Below are 9,546 nucleotides of genomic sequence, written 5' to 3' on the forward strand. Positions count from 1 at the left end.
TCAGTTCGATCCAGAAGTCTCCAGCCAGAGCAGAAAACCCTACCTGCGAAGCCGAAGTGGTTGTGTGTCCAGCAACCGTGCGCAAGCTGACCAGAGACGCAGTTCGTCCAGTCGAACGCCAACCAGCCTGCGGAGCAGAGCACAATCAAGCCGACGGCACCGAGGTGGATTAATTCGCTAAGGGCCTGGTTTTCAATCTGTAATTTCCATTGCAATGAAACCAGAAGAAGAGTTACTGAAAAAAATATTCTTATACAGTTGCCACCCCACCGGTGTCCACCGATATTTGGGCGCATTTCGACTGCATCGGATTTGCTCAGCTGTATTGCATGTGGAGGGAGAAGTGATTTTGTGCACGTGTCGACAACCGACGTAAGTCAAGCTGGAAAAAGGACCAAAAATGTGTAGTAATTGTGACCTCTTTAAACAGTGCCTAATCGCAGTCGGTTTTATTGCACGATTTACGATCCGACTTCTAAGCGGCTGACCAGAGCAGAGCATTTTTGGATGTGGTTGCTGACGGTTCCTGCCCAGGGCGGATAGGTGGTCGGTGAAACAGATAAGTGAAAATGCATGCATGAAGAAATGAAAAGTCAGTATTTGTGTACGAACTCTTGATTTTCCTGGCAAAATGGTTTGCGCGTAGTATCAGTATCACCTAGTATGATAAGATCAAAATTGTGAATTAGCATTACAGTTATTTTTCGTTAAAATTGGCCAATATAAGCAATAATTAATGTGGGTGAGAACACTTTCGGTTAATACAGTAGTTTTTCTCAAGAAGTGATTGGATTTTGATTTTTATGTGCGACGGTGTTTTGAGCAAATTTCTCTATAGAATCGAGTGTGGTCGGACCTACGACTGGCCGACAGCTAGCGGGCATCCTAAAGCGAAATTTCGGCAATCCAACTTTTGGATTGGCGCTTAAGCTGAGATTTTTTCCAACGAGATTTTTATTGTTTCGGGCATTCGTTGTTTTGCTGGAGGTTTTTGTGGTCCCACCGGGAAGAAACGTTACACAGTCAGAAAACTAAATTGCTAAAACCCTTCCACCAATTTATGAACCCAGTCTTATGATGTCTTCGGCAGAACTTTTCTTCGCCAAATTTCTCATCTTTCCGTAAATAAAGAATAAGACAAGCGTCAAACTTGACACCCACTTTTGACATATAAACTAAAAGAGCTGCAAAAATCATGGTTTTCGAATATTCAAAAAATCAGTGTGCATAATTTTCATGCAAAACATACAGATTATTCAAAGATATAAAATATAAAACTATGGATTTTACGATTTTCTTGGAACTAGAAATATTGGTCTGATATTACTCATAAAAATCGGAAATTTTTCAAAAATCTCGACGAGGCGATCTCTAATCGACAGTTGTAATTTCCTTTACTACCATTTGGAGGTTGAGCTGCCAAGTTTTCAAGACACCGGATCGTAGCAAGCCGGGCGGCTGTGTTTTGACTCTTCTGCCACATTCACTTCGGTTTCGTGTTATTTTCTATTCGGCTGGTTTAAAATAGATTCGGCGGATGTCACGTGCAAATGTTTTTTTCACAGAGCATGTTTTGTAAAGTAATAATAGTGTGTTTTTTCTTTTAAGAAGATTATATTCAAAAGTGGCATGTGGCTCTTATCCGGCTCCTTGTCCGGTCTTATAAGCGTTTTGTTGATGGTACATTTGGTGTGGGGGTGAATCTTTCTCGACCGCAGCTTCTTCTGGAGCCCATAGTAGGCGCGACTTCCACTGATACTGATACTGATACACTGACACTGAATACTATTAGGCATATCTGGGGATATTCCTAAAGTAAAGCTAAGTATGCTGTTTCGCTCAAGAAAAAGTAAAGAAATTCCTTGACTGAAAGGGTCAAGAAATTTCCTACAGAGAGCCCCCTTTGAAGTGACATTTCTTCTCAACTGCATACTGCGATCAGGAAAAAGTGATTTCTTGACCATTTCTTGGGAGAAATTTTCCACGCATCGAGATAGGGCGATTCCTTTTCTTGTCAGTAGCAAACCGGCCTTAATGCGTTAAAGCTACTAGGAAAAATTACTGGAAAAATCCCTACAAATTTAGGAGAATCTTCGCCAAGAGTAATGCTTAAAAATGTCTTAATTGAAATATATGGCAAAATTTTGAAGAATCCTAGCTGTCATTTGTATACAAATTCTATAATTCTTTTCAATCTATTTAATGGTGGAATAATTTGATAAATATATATGACAATCTATTGCAAATACCTTTATGGAAAGATTTTGGAAAGATCTTGAATTACTTTAAACGTTATAAAACCGTATTATATGATTCGATGCCTCTATAGAAAGTCTTCAGTTTAATTTACAGAGGATGGGTTTTCGAAGCCTTTTCTAGTTAGGTTGCTAAACTACCCAAATTCCTTTTCTTTTGTTGTAGTTTTCGTGCAAAGCAACTATACCATGGAGGAACTGTAGCTTTCCTATAGCTTTTAGAGGGAGATTTCCCAGCACCGGACAGCACCCAAACCCAATACCGGACACCGTCGAAATTAATACAGGCTACTATGTTCTACAGCAAAAAGCAGTGTTGCTTTGAAAGTAATTGAATGACCTTCCCTGCATGATTCAGACTTTGTAATTGTAGACTAATGTAAAACCATCCTAATTTGGAAGTAAGAATGTATTTTGTACTATAAATATTTGAACTAAATATAGTCAAACTACAATTATATTCAAGCACCTCCTGTCTGCCAGCTTCGGACAGCTTGATTCGTTGCATGATATCTTTTTAATTTTTGGCAGCAGTCAGTCTCTCGTAATTATTTTATCTATCTATTTATCGTGGTATCTAAGATTTGATATAAATAAGAATAAAAATTCAGAACAACACGTAATATGTGTCATTTTTCATCATATATGAAAGAGGTTTTTTTGATGGACGACTTGCAGATTATTTCAAACTAAAAAAACTCTTGTAAATGTTGCAAATGCATTAAAATGGCAATAAAATACTACATATTTTTAGATTAAAAACATATACAGGTCGGACTCGATTATCCGGAGTATCGATTTTTTTCACTCCGGATAATCGAATCCTCCGTAAAAATATGAAATCTTCTATAAAAGAACTTAAATATTATCTTTTTTCTTTGTTTTATTTATATGATGCGTTGGCGTAGCCAGAAATTATTTCTAGGAACAATAGGGGTCTTTAAAAGAAAATAAAATTTTTGATGAGCATACACAAAAAAACACTTTTCAAATACGTTCAAAACGGCAAAACCTGGGAGGGAGGCACAGATACTACACACGAAATATTAAAGCAAAATTTTTACAAACTGCAAGATAACTCGAGTTTGCCAACGACAATCAAGGCAGACTTGATGAAAATCGCTAGTTTTTCTTTTATAGTGTACTTCGACCTTCCCGGACTAAATGGAGAAAGGGCCACAGTATTCTATGCATTCAAAATTTCTTTTTTATTCAAAAATGTGCAAAAGATGCGTATTTCAATACATTGTATTCAATCATAATGAAAGGTTCTATTGTGACATTATATTTGAATACTTTTGATTGATTTTCGTTTGATTTTTCTCACCTTTGATGAAAATACGAAAATATGTTTTGATCAATTTCGCGCTATTATTATGTTAGTCCAGTGTTTAAGATCCGGGCTCACAGTGACATTTCGTGACAGCAGAATCTCGGCTCACTGTGACGTACATAAATTCCGTATCGGTTTCTCCCTCCCAGGGCAAAACCATTCATATTGTATATTGCAATACCAAATTATCTCAGATTTATGCATAAAATTGAAAAACAAGAACATCAAAAACAAATTTCGGATAATCAAGTCTAAAATTCCGGATAATCGAATCCCGGATAATCGAGCCTCCGAATAATCGAGTCTCCGGAAAATCGAGTCCAACCTGTAATGATGTAAAAATTCATAGAATTCGAGCATTTCCAAATCGTTTGCGGTATTGGGTGCCACTTTTTAAGATTGGTCAATTTGGTATTACAATACATCATCAAAAAGGCAATGCCAAAATTCATAATTTTATTTTCAAATTTATTGTTGTACGGCTACTTAAATGATATTTTTTATCTTAAATGGGCACCAACACCAATAGTTTTTGAATTGTGATTTTAGCGGCTTAGGTGTCCAGGTACTGAGGGATCTTCCTCTAGCAAGTAGCGCGACCAGTTTAGATGTTTGAAAATTGCAGTATATTGATAGTTCCTTGAAACTTTTTTTGAGTTTGGCAATGATATAAATATAAAAGGCTGTTCACAATAGTGAACATCCCTATGCATCGTGTATTTCCAATAAATCAAGTTCGCGTTCACCAGAGATAATTTCACAATGACTTGGTAATTTCGCGTTCACGAATATAAAAAAAAAATGTTTATGATTGTATGACGATGTCCGTTTATCAAACTGTAAACATGTGTATCTGTTGCTGGGTGTTCGTATCACTACACTAAATAAGTTCGTGACTGTGGTTGAAAGTAGTGAGGGGTCGTTTATAAGCTACGTGGCCCTATCATTGGAGGTCTGATCAAAATCTACCACTGGAATGTGGACTAAAGCTATCCTTGAGGAAGTCTGGGTTGTTCAAAAATGATGTACGTAGTCCATGAACATCTCCCCAATCAGATCGCACTCATAATGCCGTTGTCCGATGAATGATATTGATAAAACATTCTCCCTCCGGCCGCCCAGATTTTCCAGAACAATTTAGTCTACCACCTCGGTCGGCGGCGTGGCAATGCTTATGAATGAAACACGACCCTCCAACACCGCCAGCATAAGCAGGTCTCGAGGCACAAGGCTTGACTTGACACCCTAACACACCGCCAACGGGATTCGACAGTTTATGCAACTGCCGGGCTGTTCATTTGAAGCGGATCGTTACGTCGAAGAAAACTTTGCTCGTGATTTGGGAATTTACACTTTATGGATCTGAACTTGAGTATGGTCCCTGTAGTTTTTACTTTCGGGTAAAATGTGTGAATTGATCGACAATTATTCGGTATTTTATCATGAAATTGCCGCCATCAAACATTATACATAGAAAATAAAGTAATATTGAGGGGATTGAAGAATATGGTGTAATACTTTTGAGAAAAGCGGATGTGAGTGATTCAATAATTTTACACAGCATACAAAATGTACGAAGCCCAAAAAAAAAAGACTTATTAAAAAAAATGAAAAAAATAAAAACTCTATTCAGTTTTAAATCTCCTCCAGCTTCGGACAGAGATTTTTGGCAGGATAACCATCGTTAATTTTGCAGGGTGTTTCATAATAAACCCAATGTTTATTGTTTTTAACGAGCACGATGTAAAATTTGCAAATAGATGTAAGAAAAATCTTTATTCAGAAAATCATTGTAAAAAGTCATTTGTTTACAATATTTTATGCCATTTTTCGATCGATGTCTTGAAGAGAAAGTTTTAACTCAAATTGGCTGTGAAACTTTTCCCAGAATGATATGTTTCCCAGAAAAGTTTTTGGCACTCATAATTGTCATAACTTTATAAATTTCACGATGGTGAACTAACTGGTGATCTGGTATGCACCATTTTTTTATTTGATAGGCGGTTCTTTAGAATTGTACCGTTCTCCAGAATTTTTGGCAACATGTGCTCAGTCGAGAATGATTCAAATAAATACCTCTTTCTTTTGATTGCTTATCGTACTTCTAGTTCACCAATTAGTCACTGAAGATTAAGGTTCTCCAAAAATAAGTGCAGGGCATCATCTAATGTATCAATCGAATTAGAATCGAGAGTTCGATTCTGCACAACGATTTTTTAGATTGTCTGCCTATCGTAGAGAATCTCTTAGCTTGCAACACTTTATACAAAAATCATGTTATGAGTTGAATGATGTTCTTTGTATTGTCTTTAGTGAAAACAATAGTTTCTTGTGTACTGTGATACGTTTTCCCAGTACAATGTTGTAGTAAGCGAAAAAGGGGAAATGTTGGGAAAATTACACTCAATTTAGTTTACATTCTTTCCTACCGTCTTATTACGTTGATGCCATCGTTGATGACGTGGCCACACCATGCTTGAATTGCTATAAATAATTCATTTTGGCAAATACATTAGCTGGCGCTAGAGCAGTTTTAATTAATGACACTTGGCGCGATGTGATGGTATTTTATCATATCCCCAACTCTGTGTATGTAATTCCTAATAAACCATTTCTCGTTTTAATACTCAAATAAATGATTGCCAATCTTTCAAGCTACTGTTGGTCGGCTAAATCCATCGTTAAATAACGTGAGTGTTAACTTTGCGATAAGATAACCTTCTTCGCTAGACGGAGGAATAGCTTGAGTAGACATTACCAAACATAGTAACTATTTGCAGCTGATACCTGCTGTTTTGAGTGATGGCTTCTGGATCATCATCATTGCTGTTTACTTTATTTAAGTTGCCCTTGATGGGATCGTCACTGATGCTTTTTAGACTATAACTCGCCTAAATTTTAGAAAATATGAATAAAAAATCTTGGATTGCGGAACAAGCCCCAGGATTCCGATAGGAGCATGTTTGTGTAACTGATTTCCATCATTTAGTACAAATTACGGCTCACAATCTATTGAATTAATAACGCCACCGGTCAACAAATTTCACGACGACGTGCAGGAATAAATTATCAAGTTCTTGGCATTACGGGCTAATGTCAAATATACTCTAAGTATAACTAGATGGGTAGAGACGGCGTTTGCAAAGGTATGACGTAAAAAACCTGGCGGTAGTCACCCAATTGTGCAGCGTGCAGTGAATGCATCGAGGGTTTGTTTTTGGCCGTGTACCATTTCGCGCTAATCAGGGGGGAATATAATGGTACTAATGAGATGTGACTGCGTCGTCGTCGTCGGTTTAAATTAAAAGCTAAATGGCGATGGGCTCTGATACACGCATGGATAAATTCATACAAAAAAAAAAAGATGATGTTTTGTTAGCTTACTACTCAAATGGAAATGATACATTCGTAAAGAAGTCGCTTGGTGAATAAATGAGTGCAAGCGTGAAGGCGAAAGCATTTCGGAAAATGAACGTTTGAAGGAGAAAGATGAAAGTAGTGCTTTAAAGAACACCAGAATGGCACATAGATGTTACAATTACAGAAGGCTAAAACAAGAAAATAACTAATCAACTACCACAAAGTTCTCAAAATGCAATTCAAGAACAACAAAGGACAAATGCTTGTTTCTTAATACATGTATAGTGTTATCCACCTGGAATTGCTAATAATGGACCCTCTTGTGTGATTTTATTTACAAAACTGTTCAAATATCTGTATTTATGCACCTCAAACCAAGAAAAATTGCCTGAAACTGCTGACTAACAGTGCGATTGAAGCTCCCCCGGTGGATTTTTATAGGAATGAGGTTGCTTTGAGTGTTAATTTTATGTTTTTCTGTAGGGACATCGACTCCCTATTCTTTGAATAATATACGAATATTTGTTCTTAGCTATGCGACTATTGGTGCATCGAGCCTACTAGTGTTCAGGTTCTCCACACAATTTAAGGGACTCAATATTAAAATACGGACTGAAAGTTTTGACATGTTGGACTTTGAGACAAAAAAGAAACTTTTGCAACGATATTAAGAAAAGAGTAGATTAAGGACTGTCTACATATAACAAATAAAAAAAACTGCATTGTAATAATAAATAGATAATTGCATAAAATAAAAGCAAAGTTTTGTCATTGAAGTATCTGAGATTTTATCTAGGAGAAATTTGTGGAGTAAACCTAGAAATGAGTTTTGAATATAACACTTGAAAGATGAATTCGTTCTCATGATAGCTTCTAAACATTTATTTAAGATTGAATATTTCGTCTTTCTATAAAATTAGACTATGTTGATACCGTTAGTCCTGTAAACGGTTTTGAATATCATCGCCCTTTCGCGGGTATATATAGACTATTATTCGAGATCTCCAAAAGAATTCTTCATCATGTTTTAGGACAAATCCGTGTCAAATACTTGTAGATGTTTCCGTATAAATTTTATTAAGAGTATGTTGAGAGGTTTCAAAAAACAATTTTAAAAGCATTCAAGTGATATTGTAGAAGTAATCTCTATAGCTATTCCTAAAGGAATTTTGGTTGAATGAATTTATTAAGAAAAGTATGCAAGTATGTCTGATGAAATACCAGAATATTCTAGAAATATCTAGAGAACTTACTAAAAGCATCATAAGAAAAAGTTTTGTATAAATTTTGGAGAGAATTCTTTTAGAAAATCCAGAATTGAGAATATTGCTGGATTTGTCCTTCGAGGGTTCGGACGTAATTCATACAAAAATTGGAGAACAAGTACTCTGAAAATATTGAAATATTATGATACAAGTGAAAGAAATGTCTTTAAATAAAGTCGCTGTCAAGTGCGTGAAAAAAATTTTGAAAAAGAGAAGAATATCCCAGAGAAAACTCAAGGTGGAATTGATGAGGATTGTTTTTCGTCAAATCCGCGTGCAGTGGCTGCATTCTCTTGTAACCATTTATTAAGGATTCTCTAATAATTTTCTATGTGGATTTATGGAGAATTTCATTCTGAGAACTCAAATGAAATCCCTACAGAAGCGTATGTGAAGGTATCCCTGAAGAAATACCAAATAGAACACATCAAAGAGATGTGAGATAAAAATTGCTAACAAAATCCTTGGCGAATTCTTGAGAGCTTCTTAACATGTTCAAAATCAATCTGTCTAAATAAAAATGGAGTGGTGTTTTGTATGTCATGAAATGGCTTAAGAACAGGGCAACGGAATTGTAAGTTTGATGGCAAGATAAAGTTTGCCGGACCACTAGTAAAATAAAAAACCTTTCGAAGTGAAAAAAAACAATCTAAATGCTTATTATTGAGGTTCACAAAGTGCAAAATACACACTTTACTCTTACTAATTCAATATCCATGTACATAATTCATCATTGCATATCTACAGTATAGCAAAAACGCTTAAAGCTAGGCAATTTATAAAATATATCGCAGAAATTAGAGATGTGTCATTACGTCCCCACTGAGTCAGAGCCTGTTTGTCAGCCTAGTGTTTAATGAGCACTTCGACAGTTATTAACTGAGAGCTGCCTTTGCCAAAGTTCCCATGCTCACATTCGAATATCGTGTGGCAGGTACGATTATACTCTATGCCCAGGGAAGTCAAGGAAATTTCCATTACGCAAAAAATCCTGAACTGAATTGTTTTCAGCCCAGACAACTTGAGCATGAATTTGCAGAATAACCGCGGACGTTACTACTAGGCTAGAGGTCCCTTTGGGCTGTTATCATTTATAATTACAGTGCGGATCATTTTTCTTGTCTTGAGTACCAAAATACCACTTTTTATTTAATTTAAGGATGCTTAAGTTTTCAAAAAATATCAAAGCACGACTAGTTTTAGAAATATTGGTTGTTGAAAATGTACTATTAAACGAATCTAGTCAACTTCAATGCAAGTTTGCTAGCTTGTACGACGATTTATTTGCTCAATTTTCCTCGGAATTCAAATGTATTGTTATCTCGCATAATTA

The 9,546-nt window shown here is 36.1% G+C and overlaps 1 long non-coding RNA gene across 1 annotated transcript; it reads left to right on the plus strand.

The window, feature by feature from the left end:
• LOC110680622 lies at positions 1–527 on the plus strand. The gene is made up of 3 exons (XR_002502946.1): positions 1–199; positions 259–372; positions 431–527. It is a non-coding gene; the product is annotated as an uncharacterized LOC110680622 (long non-coding RNA).
• The last annotated feature ends 9,019 nt before the right edge of the window (positions 528–9,546 follow it).

This window comes from Aedes aegypti, unplaced genomic scaffold (genome assembly GCF_002204515.2).
Source record: "Aedes aegypti strain LVP_AGWG unplaced genomic scaffold, AaegL5.0 Primary Assembly AGWG_AaegL5_hic_scaff_1663_PBJ_arrow, whole genome shotgun sequence".
Taxonomy (NCBI): domain Eukaryota; kingdom Metazoa; phylum Arthropoda; class Insecta; order Diptera; family Culicidae; genus Aedes; species Aedes aegypti.